At 40.4% G+C, this 15,575-nt stretch overlaps 1 protein-coding gene across 5 annotated transcripts in view; it reads right to left on the bottom strand.

Annotated features, from left to right (window-relative positions):
- The window catches only part of SLC41A2 (solute carrier family 41 member 2), a 103,966-nt gene extending 92,669 nt beyond the window's left edge, over positions 1-11,297 (bottom strand). For 3 of the 5 annotated variants that reach the window (XR_012078463.1, XM_072973077.1, XM_072973081.1), the window contains exon 1: positions 11,096-11,236. The gene's annotated coding sequence lies outside the window, so the exon portion shown is untranslated. The other 2 variants (XM_072973079.1, XM_072973078.1) reach the window with 2 other exon arrangements.
- Positions 11,298-15,575: the final 4,278 nt, after the last annotated feature.

Below are 15,575 nucleotides of genomic sequence, written 5' to 3'. Positions count from 1 at the left end.
TCTACATTTTAAGACCCCATGATTTTCATGGTGATTCCATTCCAAATATTTACTTAGAGCACTTCAATTCATCCAGGGACCCTTCTTTTTTCCCTGCCCCGGAGGTAAATCAAACATCATGATAACACCCTGATCAAAAGGCCACACTATAAATTACATTACCTTCCACTAGGTAATGAAATAGGACAGCTCCCAAACTGAGCGAGGTCTTCCTCAGGTGGTAGCCTAACATTACCTTCCCTCACTGGGACACGTTCACAATGGCGCCAGCCAGGGAAATTAAGCTGATCTTCTACCTCCCCCAAACTGTATTTTCCCTCAGTCCTACTCCCTGGTACACAGAGCTATGAAGTCAGCTTAAGTGCACAAACTCACTACAAGAGATTCTCTGCAGATTAGGTGAACCACAGGTACACAGTGTCCTGTTACTCAACTATCTTGGCATCAAACTGAAACAGTGACCTAACTCTTTCAGTATCTTTACTCTCTGCAATCAAGTCTCTGCTCTACCCTTTGGTCAGAACTGCGGACTTTTTATTCAAATATCAGTTTAAAAAAAAAAAAGGAGCCCTTTCCTGAAGGGCTCAAGTCCAACTTGAAGTTCAAACTAGAACTATGCTCAAACCCACCCCAAAATGAACTTGGTTGCCACGTATTTGGTCTTTGCTCATAAAAATATCCTGACTACCCTTCTTTCTCAAGCTCATGTAAAACAATGCTTCTAATGTCCACTGGCATAGCATTCTCTTTTATTGTTTTTCTGTTTTTCATAAAAGCAGTATGTATCCAATGCTTAAAAAAAAAAAGGCCAAGGACAAACAAAAACTGTTTATTCTGGAAACTCACCATCCAGAGATAATCACTGATGATGTATTAGTGTATTTGATAGCTTTACTATATTTTTCTCTATATATATTCAAAATAAAAATAGGCTCATATTATACACCCTGTTTTGCATTCTTTCTGCATTTCATGAAAAATCAAAAATGAGTTTATCAGTATTCTACAGTTATTTTTAATGGCGACTTACAACTTCCTCTTATTAAAACTCCCAGGAACTCTAAAATTTCTCCTTTCTTTCCTACTTCTCCCCCTCCACAATTCCCCAATAAGAACATAACCAAAAGGCAACAGCCTTCACTCAATTAACATAAACCTAAACACTTCCAAACAACTAACATTCTGCTGTATTCATAGCCATGATTTCACTTACATCTTATATTCGTTAGATGACTGTGAATAAATAACTGCATCTGCCCCATCAAGCTCCAAGGCAGGGTGAGACTGCCACCAAGACTATGGTGTGTCTCATCCATCCACCACATATAATTCAAAACGATAATTACTCCAAACAAAATAAGAGTCACAAAAAAGTACAACTTTTCCTAGAAAGAGTACTTCACTGTTTCTTTAAAAATTATAAAACATTAACAGATGGTCAACAGGCACATGAAAAGTGCTCAACATCACTAACAGAGAAATGCAAACCAAAACCACAATGAGGTGCCACTTAACACCTGTCAGAATGGCTATTATCAAAAAGTCTACAAATAATAAATGCTGGAAAGGGTGTGGAGAAAAGGGAACCCTCCTACACTGTTGGCTTGAATGTAAATTGGTGCAGCTCTGATGGAGAAGAGTATAAGGGTTTCTTAAAAAACTAAAAATAGAGCTACCATATGATCCAGCAATCCCACTCCTGGGTATATATTCAGAAAAGACAAAAACTGTAATTCGAAAAGATACATGCACCCCAATGATCATAGCAGCACTATTTATAATAGTCAAGACATGGAAACAATCCAAATGCCCATAAACAGACCACTGTCTTAAGAAGAGGTGGTATATATATATATACAACAGACTATTACTCAGTCATTAAAAAGAATAAAATACTGCCATTTGTAGCAATATGGATGGACATAGAGAATATTATACTTAATGAATTAAGTCAGAGATAAACAAATCATATGGTATCACTTATATGTGGAATCTAAAAAAATAATACAAATGAATCTATATACAAAACAGAAACAGACTCACAGACATGAAAACAGATTTATAGTTACCAAAGGGGAAAGGGACGAGGGAAGGGATAAATTAGGAGTATGGGATTAACAGATACAAACTACTACACAAAAGATAGATAAGCAACAAGGATTTACTGTATAGCACAAGGAACTATATTCAATATCCTATAATAATCTATGATGGAAAAGAATCTGAAATATATATATATACACAAGTGAAAAAAAATTACAAAACATTAAATTACTAAAATTTTCCCCCTCTTTTAGTACCCTCTTGCTAATGCTCAAACACATGTTTGGATTGTCTATTAAACACTGGCCCCAGGGACTGAGAAAAGAATAGGTTTTGTTCTAAGGAATAATATAAGTTTAAACTCAGATGGAAAAAATCTACACACAATCAAAATCCCATACCTGAGTACACAGATTTCAGTCAAACGCATTTTGAAAAGGAGAATATTAATTGCCTGTTCAAACCTGTATTATTCATGTGGAATCACGGGCAAATGCTTTATGCTACGTTTGAAACTGTACAATGCTTATCAAGATATTTGAATGTTTTCGTTAGATGAATAAATCAATAACATGATTTGCATTGAGTGATTTTGGAGGGGAATTTCAAGTGACTTATTCAGCAAATCTTCACACTTCAATTAAAAGAGATGATTTGCTTTCAAAAAATTAAATGTGAAGAAGTGTCAACACACTAAGACAGTGATAGCGGTTAAGAGGCTGGGCTCTAACATCAAACTGCTTTGGCTTAAATTCTGACTTCCACTAGCTACGGGACTTATGCCTCTATACTCGCTTCCTCATGAAAAACTATCTCCTCCACTGGATTATTGTGAGGATTAAATGACTTCATACATGTAATGTGCTTAGGACAATGTACTGGACCTTCAATAAATATTAGCTAATTATCACTGTTCTCATCATTATTATTACACATTTTCATAGAAGGCTCAAAATCTAACTTCCCATCTCTTTCTCCCTTTACTAAGGAATATACTAGCCCATACAATTACAGAAATGTTGTACATTGCTGTATTAAACCCCTGGCTTATACTTTTCAGATCAACTATCTTGTTCTACTCTTCTCCAAAAAATAAACTGAAGTTTAATATTTACATTTTATACAACATACTGATCCTACTTTTAATTAAAGTGCCAGATTGCTACAAAGTACTGTGTGTGTGTATATATATACACGCTGACTGGTAATATACACACACCAAACAGTATGTATATATACTAAACAACACAGGTTTTCAGGAAACCACAATGCTTTAAAAGGAACAAAGAAAATGAAAGCTGGACTAGGAAGTAGCTCTAACAGTGTTGTTAAATTTAAATATCACATTTACTGTATTTTTTAAATTTTAAAAAGATATCTAAACAACATTTTTACAATTTACAAATAAAACAGATGACCTTAAGCCATTACTTTAAGGTTTATTCTGGACTAGAGAACTAAGATTACTCACCAGAATGTGAAGCATTACAAAGAGAATCATGAGTTTGGGGTTATTCTGAAACCTTACAATTCAGAAATGCCACAGTACAAGAATTTTCTGATTTTTTTTAAAAAAGAGAATTAGAATGTTACTATAAAAAATCTTTATTGTTTGTTATCTAAAAGAGGAAAGTAGTAGACAAAATGAAAATAGACCAGGCTTTAGACTCTGGGCCTACTTATTAATTTTGCTTTCTTGATCACAGATATACAGTCTGCTTTAAATCCCAAAGGAATAGGCCAGATAATAATTGAAAAGATTTACTTCCCCACTAAACATTCTCTGGCCCTATTCCTTTCCTGTATTGTTTATTCTTATCTTACCAGGGATAAGAATAGCTTATCAAAACGTCACTTTCAGACTAAAAAACACTTCTTCACAGAATGAGAGTCTAATCCATAAGGCCTCCAAAATATTTAAAAACTTAAACTCAAAAGAAAGGAGAACAGTCACCCATTCTATAGAACATCAAAACCACTTAGAGCAAAAAGAATAGACTTCATTTGTCTGTACTTATATACTCTTTTCTAAAAACCTAGAAGATAGACATGATACAGTTTGGGAACTGAGTCTCAGAGAGGTTAAGTAATATGCCCAAGTTGTAAAGTCAGTTTAGATAAAGATACAGGACTCAAATCCATGACTTTCTGACCAACCAGCTAATGATAAAGAAGAAACTACAGGCATCCTCTGTACACCAGTGTGAGTGGCCACGGGAGACAAGGAGTCCAGGACCAAGGTCCTTCCAGTGCTCTCTCCCAACTCCATTTGTGCCCAACAGTGGAATCCAGTCAGTTGGTCTGGGTTATTTTGAACACCGTTGACTGCTCAAGAATGAAAACTAAGTCCTAAGTCTCCTCTCTAATTCACAGGTGAATTACCTTCTGCATTATCTTCTTACTACTCAATAAAAAAGACCCAGAAATGTACCCATATAATCAACTCCCCTTTTTATAAGTGCCATATAAAATAGTGTAGATGAGATCACATATATCTTCAGTATCTGCCCCTCAAATGCTCTTACTTTATAATACATAACTGCACTTATTTACATGAAGGTCACCCTCTACTAGTCTATGAGCTTTTGATACAAAATTCTGTATACTCTCCACTCAGTAATTAGTCAAAAGGTAGGTGGTGTCCACTAAATACACCTAGAAAGAAGGCGTGAACGAAACAATAACAAGTCAAACCTTCAAGAACAAGTAACATTTAGAGAGATGGGAAAAAAAGAAGACTAGGTGCATTCTAACAAGGTGGCTGGCAGGCAGGCAGAAAACTGCTGGGGAAATGAATAAATAGGTCTCAGTAGAACAGTCCTGTCACCAAACAGCAAAATGGTAAACTGGAGAAGATCTGGAATTCCTAAGAGGGTTAAGACTTCATTTTCTAAATAAGGCTAATTGTTTTTGAATACCTATTTTGAATGCAGAGGAATTCCTTGTTTAAACTAAACCCTGTGTGAAATCCCAATACAGACAATAGGTAAAAAGCAAAGCAGTCTGGGTTGAACCACCACTCAGTCCCCACCTTACCTAACCTGAAAAGACCCCAACGCCCCTCCTTGGAGCACAGTTTGAAAATCACTGGGTTAGAAAAAAGGCCTGGAAGGACAGATACCAAAAAGTTCAGAGCACTGACCTCTGGAGAACCAGCTTGGCCTAGATTGGAGAAGTAGGGTAACGAAGGACTTGAAATACTATTTCCACTTTTTAAATTCTGTATATTTTTATATTATTTGAACTTCTATTTATATTGAGCACTCTTTAATTTTTAACTTAAAAAGTAGTAAGAAACTACTGCTCTAAAAAAGTATTTTTAACGGTTAAATGCCTTCAAGTCGATTGCCATATTTTAACGAATCACATCCTTATAGCAGGACACTTTCTTGTGTAAATTACACCACACTGAAAACGAGCATCTTTGTGTATAAAAGTTTCCCATATTTAGAATTACTTCCTTATCCTTAGGATAAATTTACACAAGTTAACGGTTTCAATTTAAGTTCTATAATGCATGGCTTAAAATAGGACTCTGTAGAACATAAAAAACACAAAATTCAAAAGCCGTCCTATATTACCAACATTTGATTCTAGTGTTCATGTTTAAGATATATAAAATCCAATTTACAAAACTAATTAACAAAGTTTCCACATCTCAAAAATGTATTAAGAAGGAATCTGAATCAGAACTTGAAATCTCTCTACCTTTCATGAATTTTTCATAACTTCTCTTGCCACTTATCAAAACCATACACTGGAAGAATTTTCCTTCACAGTTGGGTTTCACAATCTAATTCTGTGAAGTCACAGTACTGTGACAGAACAATCATTCTCTGGCAACAAACTGACATCATTAAATTCTTATTTGTAAGGTCTATGGGGTATATGGATGTTCTATTTTTACTTCTTCTAAGACCAAAATATTTTCTGCTGCCTCTCCATTAAGCTCATATGATTGATACATTTTAATCTAATTTTTCCTCTTTGTCCCCAGCCATCTTTGTAAAACTACCTTTTGGAGAATGTTCAGAGAATCCTATCAATTCAAACAAAATATAAATGACTGCTGGATTGCCTCCTCCTGTGAACAATTTGTTACGGCTTTGTACTCCTTAGAAGGAGAAACCCGAAAGTGAGAAAGTCTTGTTCTTTTTGTTACTTCTACTATTGTTTTAATATAACAAGAGTACTTTTTGTTAATATCTTTTAAGTAAATGGGATTCTATTACTAATGATTCTAACTATGGAAAAAGAATTTCTAGTAAAATCTTTTTCTTTTTCCAAAAGCAAGTTTTGCTAGAAACATCCAGGTTATTTCCACGTCTATGTAACAGCTCTAATATTAATGGTATTTAGACTCTTATCAACAAAGATTTGCTTAGTCTGTGCTGGATACCAGGCACTAAGCTAAATGCCAGAGATTCGACGTGAATGAGAGAGAAGGAAGGTCTGCTCTCACAGATTTTTTTGGTCTTGGTGCAAAGGCACTTTGGCAAACCGTCAATCTTTGTGAAATGAGAGGTTCCACTACCAAAAATAGTAGAAATATTTTTTAGAAAAAGAGACCGGAACCAGATTTTGGAATACCTGTAACACTGGGCCAAGGAATGTGAAGTTTATATTCAAGTAGAGAAAAACCATGTACTCAAGGGATCTTTAGAAAATATTAATCAGGCCCTGATTAAAACTTTTCAATGGCTTCTCATTTCCTCTAAGATAAATTCAAAATCTCTAAAAAAGGTTAACTAAATCTTGCATCATCATCATCCCCACTGAACCAAGATCTGTGGTCACACTGTACTTTTTCTCTGTTTCCTCTATTGCAGGGATTTTCAAACTTTAAATGTCACAATCTAGTAAGTATCTATGTGTGACAGACTTTTTTTCTATTTTATTTCATTTTAAAAACATGCAAGTCACAACACTAAATTGGTTTTACAATCTCCGGGTAGGTATCCGCAATTCGAAAAATACCACTTTAGTACCACACTCTCTCACTTCTTAGCCTTTCCACATGTTCTTTTTGCCTGAACACTTCACTCATCCCATTTTCTGGCTACTTCCTATTCTACTTTGTGAACTTAACTCTCAGACATCATCTCCCTGACTCTCTTAGATTAGTTTCCCCTCCTCTGTGGTCCCAAACACTCAGTGCTTTCTAAGATTTTTTAAGCTTTATTGTAGCTGTACATGTACTAATTGTCTTTCTAGGCTGTAAATTCCATGACTGCCAGGACCCACTCTTGTTCACTGCTGAATCTGAGAGCCTAGCTCAGTGCCCATTAATATATTAGGCACTCAACAAATGTTTGAGGAGTAAAACAAGTGTGCCCTTGAATCAACTATATATTTAACCATACAATGAAATAATCACCAACTTAAAAATTGTTAAGAGGTTTAGCTATTTCCAAGGAAAATATATTCTCAGTTCCAGTTTTATAAATGGTGATTAAGTTCCTAAGCCAGCCTACAAAACACTATTACCCACAACATACTTAACTGATGAGAAGACAGGTCCTTATTTCCCTCTCGGCAAGGACAACAGAACTTCCACTCCTCTAGGTAGGAGAAAACAGGATTAAGGGACACTTTGCTTTTTTCCTACCCCATCAGTTTCTCCTATAGCAAAGTGACATATCTAATGGCTGTGATAAGAATAAAGGTCAATATTCCAGACAGGCTCCACCCCTGAGCTCTCACTGGCTCTCCTGGACTTGTATGCCTTCAAGAAGAGAAAGCCTTCCTTTCCATTCTAACTCCCTTGAGGTAATCTCCCTGAGACAGGATTTTCCCTCCCTACAGAGGAGACCTGCAGTTTTTTTAGGTGCTCTAGAGTCATCTGGGTAGATAAATTAAGGAACAGATCAGCATGGGTCTAAGCTAAATTCTCCAATCCAGTTTTGCAAGAAATGAACATTAAACCCTATTATAATCTTCATCTGACTTCTTGAATCTGATCTCAGTTTGCAGAGTCTGGAGAAGAGAGGTAATCAGCCCACTGAAAAGCTCCAGGAGGAACAACAGTAATCTCAGTCTGCTTTCTGGGTCCTAGGAGAAGAGAAGCACAGAGGAACAAGGTGGAACAAAAGGGAAGAGGAATGGAATGAAGGAGTAGAGGGTTTCTCCCACTTTTCCTATTTTGAATTTTTCTTGGGAAAAAATATCTAAACAAGTTGAATCTATCTTCATGTCCTACAACCTTCCCTTCCAAACTGTTTCTCACGCTTGCTTTATCTTCCAGACCCATTATGCTGTCCAAAGAGCCCCACTTTCAATACTTACACTTTTAGAAATAGAGCAAGTTTCCCCCAAACCTCCAAAATGTTCCATGACCTCATACCACTTACCTCTCCTATCTCCCAAGTTAAAACTCCCGTTTCCTCAGTGCAACTGGTCAGGAGGAAAGCAATCTGATTAACCCCATTAACATTAAGATAAAATAACTGGCTGACAGTATAGCCTTTGAACCCTACTAGAGATATATACATTTTTTATTTTACACACACACACAAACACACACATTTTTAAGTCATAGAAATCTAACCACAGTAATTTCATAGAAAAGATGAGGGGTGCCTAAAAGTCTACCATAAAAGAGGCAGGTCCACTCTGACCGGCATTTCCCAGGGACCATGTCCCCAAAGTTGTTCACACATTGCCCCCAACTTTCAGTCCTTAAGTGACACTAAAAACTCCAGGGGGCAGAGAAAGCCAACTTGGGAAAGCATCTGTAGCTACAGGATATTTGCACATTCACTGGGTAAGTCAGTAACAATCAGCATTAGGCTGGATAGGTTATATTTTCAGTATGTTTGATAATCAATCCATTAGCTAAAACAAAAACAGTCAGGTTATACACTGCAATCATTACCTCATTCTACTAATGAAGTTAATGAGGCATAAAAGGGTTAAATAACGTTTCCATTGTTTAAAGTTCAGTGGCTTGAAGAGCGGGATTGGGCTGCTCTTCATATACTTTGAATCAGTTGTTTATCCACTAATTCCATATGGAATTCTTTAATTTTATTTTCCATAACATTTCTAAAATTTAGCAGTATACTTCCGAACAGTCATATTAGAGTAAAAGAAAAATGAGCCCAAATTCTTGGGAGGCAAGCATCATGTCTTTTTCAGTGATTTTGTATCAAACACCTGAGGCTAATGCTGAATTTCTCTGCACTCAAATTAACCACGAACTACAGCATTCATTCAGGTGCAAGTGGCTCTTAACTTCAGCGCCATGAAAAATATTTGCTACCACAATATTGATACAGTTATAATAAAGACTATACCAACTTAGAATAACAAGATCTTCCACTTTGCCTAAAAGCATATTAAGTTTTAATTGGGTAATTGGTATTTGCTATTTTTTATTGGTTTGCTTAGCTAGTCACCAAAATAAAGTATTTGTGTACTTAAAGTGATAACTGGGACTTTTCAAACCAAGCACAGAATAAATGAAAATGCTAACTTCATATGGTCTCTCTTGACTCTGGTCATGAATCCAACTTTTATGGCTTTTCTCAAAATACCATAAAGGGTAAAGGGGCAGTAAGATGCCCAACAACTGACAGGGTATTCTGCAACATTTAAATGGCACTTATTCACTTTCCCCAAGTAGAAGCATCATGTTGCTTGGTATCAGATTGGTTGGCTTTTTTAGTCAGTGCTAGCCCCCACACGTAGAATTTGTTTTCTATAAATGAACGACATAACTCAACAGTAAAAAAAACAAATAATCCAATTAAAATACAGGCAAAAGATCTGAGTAAACATTTCACCAAAGAAGATGTACAAATGGCCAATAAGTACATGAAAAAACGCTCAACATGATTAGTCATAAAAGAAATGCAAAGCAATACTACTTCACACCTACCACAATGTCTGTAATAAAAATTAGCCAATAGTCAATAACAAGTGTTGATGAGAACGTGGAAAAACTGGAAGCCTTATACACTGGTGAGAATGTAAAACAGTGCGGCTACCTTGGAAAAGTTTGACAGTCCCTGAAAAAGTTAAACATACAGACCCAAAAGAATTGAAATCATATGCCCACAGAAAAACTTGTACACTAAATGTTCATAGATGCATTATTCACAATGGCCAAAAACTGGAAACATTCTTAATATCCATCAACTGAAAACATATAAACAAAATGTGATATTGTGGTACAGCAATACAATGGAATACTATCTGGCCATAAAAAAGAATGCAGTACTACAGCGTGGGTGAACCTTGAAAACATAATGCTATGGAAAGGAGGCCAGACACAAAAAGCCACATATTGTATAATTCCACTTTTATGAATTCTCCAGAATAAGCAAACCCATAGAGAGGGAAAGGAGACCGACGAGTAGTGGTCAGGGCGTGGGATAAGGCGAGGAATGAGAAGTAACTGCTGATGAGCACAGGTTTTCCTTTGGGGGCTTGGAAAATGTCCTGGATAGTTGTGACAGTTGCAAAACTTGGTGAAAATACTAAAGGCTGCGCCTTAAAAAGATGAATCTCACGGTATGTTAAGTGTGTGTGTATAAAATATTGCTCACTTACAGAAAGAGATTACATATACATGTAACATACCTGTAAGTGTAACGTTAAATACATAATCTTCTATAAATCAACGTTTGGGGGTCTTCTGCTGAGCTATACTTCACATATACAAAGGAATGAAAGAATATGGTGACACGGAGCAATAGTCGAGCCCTGAAGCCGTGGATCTGGGGTGTGCCCCAGCCTGCCTCGCAGCGTGTCCATCCGTTCTCACCTTCCACCCATCGCTCAGCCACCACCCGCCGTCTGGCCCAGTGTCAGGGCCCGGGACAACCCACCCGCGGCTGCCCGGCTCCGGTGCGGGCGCCCAGGGCCAGCCTGCCCTCCCGCCCGAGGTGGGGCCGGCGCGGCGGGCCGGGCTCCGGCGCTGCCCGCGGGCCGGGCGCAGACACGGCGGCTCGGGCGGGCCCCGTCGCTCGGCCGCTGCCCTGGCCCCGGCCTCCCCCGCGCCCCGGCAGCCGGGTTCCGAGCCCGGTCCCGCCGCACCTCCCTCTAGTACCTGGGATGCGCCCGAATACGGCGCCGCAGCCAAAGCGGAGACTTCCCCTCCATTATCACCTGCCCCGGAGCGCGGTGTGAGGAGAGCGGACCCCGCCTCCTCAGACGCGACCGAGGACCGGGGGCGGGGGACAGAGGAAGCATTCACCTAGTCCCCCCGCGGCGGCGGCGGCGGCGGCTGCCGGGAGCCCGCGGCTCGTTCCCCTCAGGCGCCTCCTCGCGCCGTCGCGCCCCGCGTTGACAGCGCGGAGCCAGCTCCCGCCGCCCGCTCACTCTCCAACGCCCGCCCCGCCCCGCCCGGTGCAGCCACCCTGCGCAGGCGCAGCCGCGCCGCCGCCCGAGGGAAATCAGCGCCTGGTGATGTGGCCGCGGGGGCGGCGACCTGGAGCGCCAGCGCCGCCCCCTCCCGGACCCTTGGCCGCACCCTGACCCACGCCGGCTGGGAACCCGATGGAGCAGGGCAAGAGGGAAATTTTCAAGGGAGCCTACTTAACAGAGAAGGGCTGTGGCCTTCCTTGTTCCGCAGCCCACTCCGTCCCCACCGACCTACGCACATCCACATCGCCCGTTGCTCCTAGGTCCGAACCCCGAAATCTATGACTCATAATTTCTGTTCTCAAACCAGGGGCCTCCTGTTGGCTGGCTTCGTGTTTCCTTCTCGCTGACTTGGGTTAAAACTGTATGCCTTTCCTCAGAGCAGCTCAGAATGGGCCATGCTTGATCCGAGGTAGGAGAGAAGGGGATGGACCCCGAAGGGGATGAGATTTTAGAGCAGCTCCCAGCACGCTTGAAGTGGGCAAAAGAGGTATGGGCAGAGTGCATGGGCATGTGGAGGTGGCTGGAATGCCAGACTTTTCAAGTTTGCCCGTGCTTGTTTTTAAATCTGTGTAAAAGTGAGCCAAAGTTTGCAACGTGAAGCTGAGAACTCGTGTATTTTATTTAACGACTATCTGGTGAGCATCTTTTGCATGTGATTTAGTTGATGGGCTACGCCTGGGAAGTATACAGTGACTGAAACAGGTTTCGGTCCTCAGGCTCTTCTAAGAGAGACTGTCCTTTTTAAAAGTGCAGAGCTAGTGTCCTCAAATCAAAGCTTCCACCAACTCTAAGTCACTCCAATGATTTAGTAGTAGATTTTCAGGTGCTAAAGTATACCAGAGCATACATTTACCCAGTTTTTTTTTTCTTCCGCTTTGCCATTAAACTGAGTTTTGACCTTCACCTTCAAGAAGGAAGGGTGCTTCTGTATCACTCTTGACCATCTGAAGTAACGCTTTTTATAATGGCGCATGCTAGTGTTCTTCACCTTTAAACATCCTTAGGAATGAAAGTATAATTGCAAGGAATATGGAAAAGCAGTGTTTTAATTGCAATTCAAATGGTTTTTGTTCTTGTTTGTTTTTAATAGCTTTTTAAACTTTCAGGGAGTTTTTTTCTTGGGAAGGGATTTATTTATTCTTTATTTTTAATGGAGGTACTGGGAATTGAACTTTATAGGGGAGCTATATCCTCCCCACAACATTGTTTCTAATGTTCTGAATTATATATCACTCAAAGGTAATTAGCTGCTCTTGAAAGTCTGCCAGAAGTAAAAGTTCCAAAAAAGTGTTCCTTCTCTGTTCCAAGTAGTCTTTCAAGATTTCCGCACAAAGCATGCATAGGAGAGGCCACCCTCTACCGATTTTCAAAATTGTACTAACGTTTTTTTTTGACAGAGCTGACGGTTTTGACTGCCCTCAATTTCACTAGTTGACATGTGGCAGGCAACCTTCTACTTATGTGGTGCCCTTCATTCTGCATGCCACAACATAGTAGGTATTTTTTTTTTAGATATTTTAAGCTTCAAGTTGGAACCCAAATTTAAATTAAATTTCAACCCTGAAAATAGCTCAAGGTGGAAGCTGGCAAAGAGATACCCCCTTATGAAAAAAGGTCCCCATGTGTGCCAGCAACACCATCACATTCCTACTTCATCTTCTGCCTGACAACTGGCCACTTCAAAGGTGAAGCAAGTGACTTAGAATTGAGGATATGTAGTAATTACTGTTGTGATGATTGCTAGAGAAAAAGCCTGGGAGTTATGAAAGTGTGTAACAAAGGGATCTGTTCTAGGTGGTAAGAGAGATCTCTCTGAGGAAGTAATATTTAATCTGAGCCGTGGAGAATAAGGAGTAGGCCAGGCAGCAAAGGGAAGGGGTGGGGCAAGGAGTGTGCCCTTGAAGCTGCAGAAACTACAGGTTGGAAGGCCCTTTGATAGGAAGGGGTTCACCTGTTGAGGCCCTGGGTAAAGGCCACTGTGGCTAGTGAGATGGCTCATTCTGCAGGAGACAAAGGGGAGGAGCCTTGAGGACCATGATTAGGATTTATTCCTAAAGACAAAAGGAAGCTACTGAAGAGTTAGAGATGGTCCATCCAGACATGATCAGCTGTGTGTTTGTAAAAGACATTTCTGGCTGCAGTGTGGAGCAGGAATAAAAAGGGAGCAACAGAGGAGATGTGAAGACCAGTTTGCAGGCAATGGGAATTAGGAGGTGGTGAATCAAAGAAACAGATGAGGGTTAGAACTGTAAGGACGTGATCTTTGGCTGGATGTGGAAGGCGCAGGAGAGAAGAGTCTCCAAAAATGACTCCCAGGTTTCTAGCTTGAGCTTCTCCACCCCCTGAGATGGAGAACCTGGAGGAGGAAGTCTGGAGGGGACAATTTTGAGTTGGTTTAGATACGAGTCTGCTGTCTCTCTGAGACATCTCAGTGAAGATGCTGAGAACTCCAAGTAGAGATCTGGATGAAGATGAAATCAAAGCTAAATTCTAAGAGAGTAGGGAATATGACCCATGTGTAAGAATTTAACCTCTAATCTTTAGAGAAAATGAGCAGAAGCAATGGGAACCTAAACTTACTACTTGTGAGACACTTCACAGAGGTTAAGTTATTTACTCCTCACACCACGTGAGGATGGTAATATAATCCCATTTTTCATATAAGAAAACTAGGGTTAAATCCTTGTTCAAAATTACTTAAATTCCAATTAAATAAGAAAAACTGAATAAGAATTTCTGATGATCACTGAGGTTGAAGACTCACCCTGTGGACTTCTTAAAAGTGGTCCCACAAGCCATATAAAACACTTGTAAAGAGAATGGATCAGAGAAAACCATGATTTGAAGGGTATGCAGCCCATGCAGCATGTTTGCAAACACATGTCCCAGTTTCTGCCCCCCCATCCTCCATTCTCAGCACCTTTCCTGGAAATCTCTAGAGCATTCATTTATTCATTCACTCAACAGGTGGTTACAGTGGACCTACTGAGTGCCAGAAAATAATTCATTCATTTAAAAATATTTATTGAGCACTTAAACCTAATGCCATGGTCTTCCCGTCCTATGCTCTGGGAATAAGCAGTGCACAAAAAGAACAAATGCTTGCCTTACAGAGTTCACATTCAGGTGAGGAAAGACAACAAACAAAGACACATTTATGTACAGACAGACAAATGTATATCCCATTCGGTGATAACTACTAGGAAGACAAAACAAGGTAAGGAGTTGGAGAGTTTGGGGGCAGGGTTGTGGGAGTTGTAGAGAGAAGTGGAGACTGTTTCATACGGGTGATCCAGGGAGGTCTCGCTAGTCTGAACAGGAAGGAGTGAGGGCGCAGCTATGCTCTCTGAGGGAAGTACCGCAAGCACAAAGGTCCTGAGACAGAAGTGTGTGTGTCGTGTTCGGAAGATAGCAAGGAGTCCTGTGTGGCTGGAGTGTGCAGTGATCAAGGGGTTGGTGGTAGCAGAAGCAGTCGGTGAAGTGGCCTGAGGCAGGTCACCAGGCTCGTAAACCAGCATAAGGTGTCTGACTTTCATTCTGAGTGAGACAGGAGCCAGTGAAAGGACCCGAGCGGAGACATGGCTTACGTCTCACTGGGATCACCATGGAGGACTGACTGAGGGAGGAGAGGTGGAAGCAGGAGGGCCGGTCAGGAGGTTTTTCCAATAATCCAGATGAGAGAACTGGTGGTCTCGCCACCAGGAGGGCGGGCACAGAAAAAGGGGTGAGGAGGGGCTGGATGCTGGATCCATTTGTTTGAGAGTGGAGCTGACAGGATTTGCTAATGGATTAAATGAGTGAGAGAGAGGTTCAGAGAGAGAGAGAGAGAGAGGAGTTCAGGATTCCTCCAAAGTTTTCGCCTCAAGCCATGGGAAGAAGGGAGAAAGGCTGTGAGAAGAAAGTCGGGGGACAGTTATGAGGTCATCGAGTGAGGGCTCGGGTCTGGATGAACTCATTCAGTCTTCACGACAACCCTCTAAAGCAAGTACTGTTGTTATTCCTACTTTATAGATGAGGAGTGGAGGCATCATTCTCCAGTGTGCCTCACAGTCCACAGTTGTAAAAAGGAGACAGTATTACTCCTGAGCTTACTACTGCACTGTCCATCAGGGGAGAGAGACCACTAGGTAACAGTTACAGCGGAATCTAGCGCTGTGTGAGGG

This window comes from Vicugna pacos, chromosome 12, assembly GCF_048564905.1.
Source record: "Vicugna pacos chromosome 12, VicPac4, whole genome shotgun sequence".
Classification (NCBI taxonomy): domain Eukaryota; kingdom Metazoa; phylum Chordata; class Mammalia; order Artiodactyla; family Camelidae; genus Vicugna; species Vicugna pacos.
Note: the sequence above shows the minus strand (reverse complement) of the source record. Positions and strands in the feature narration are given on the sequence as shown.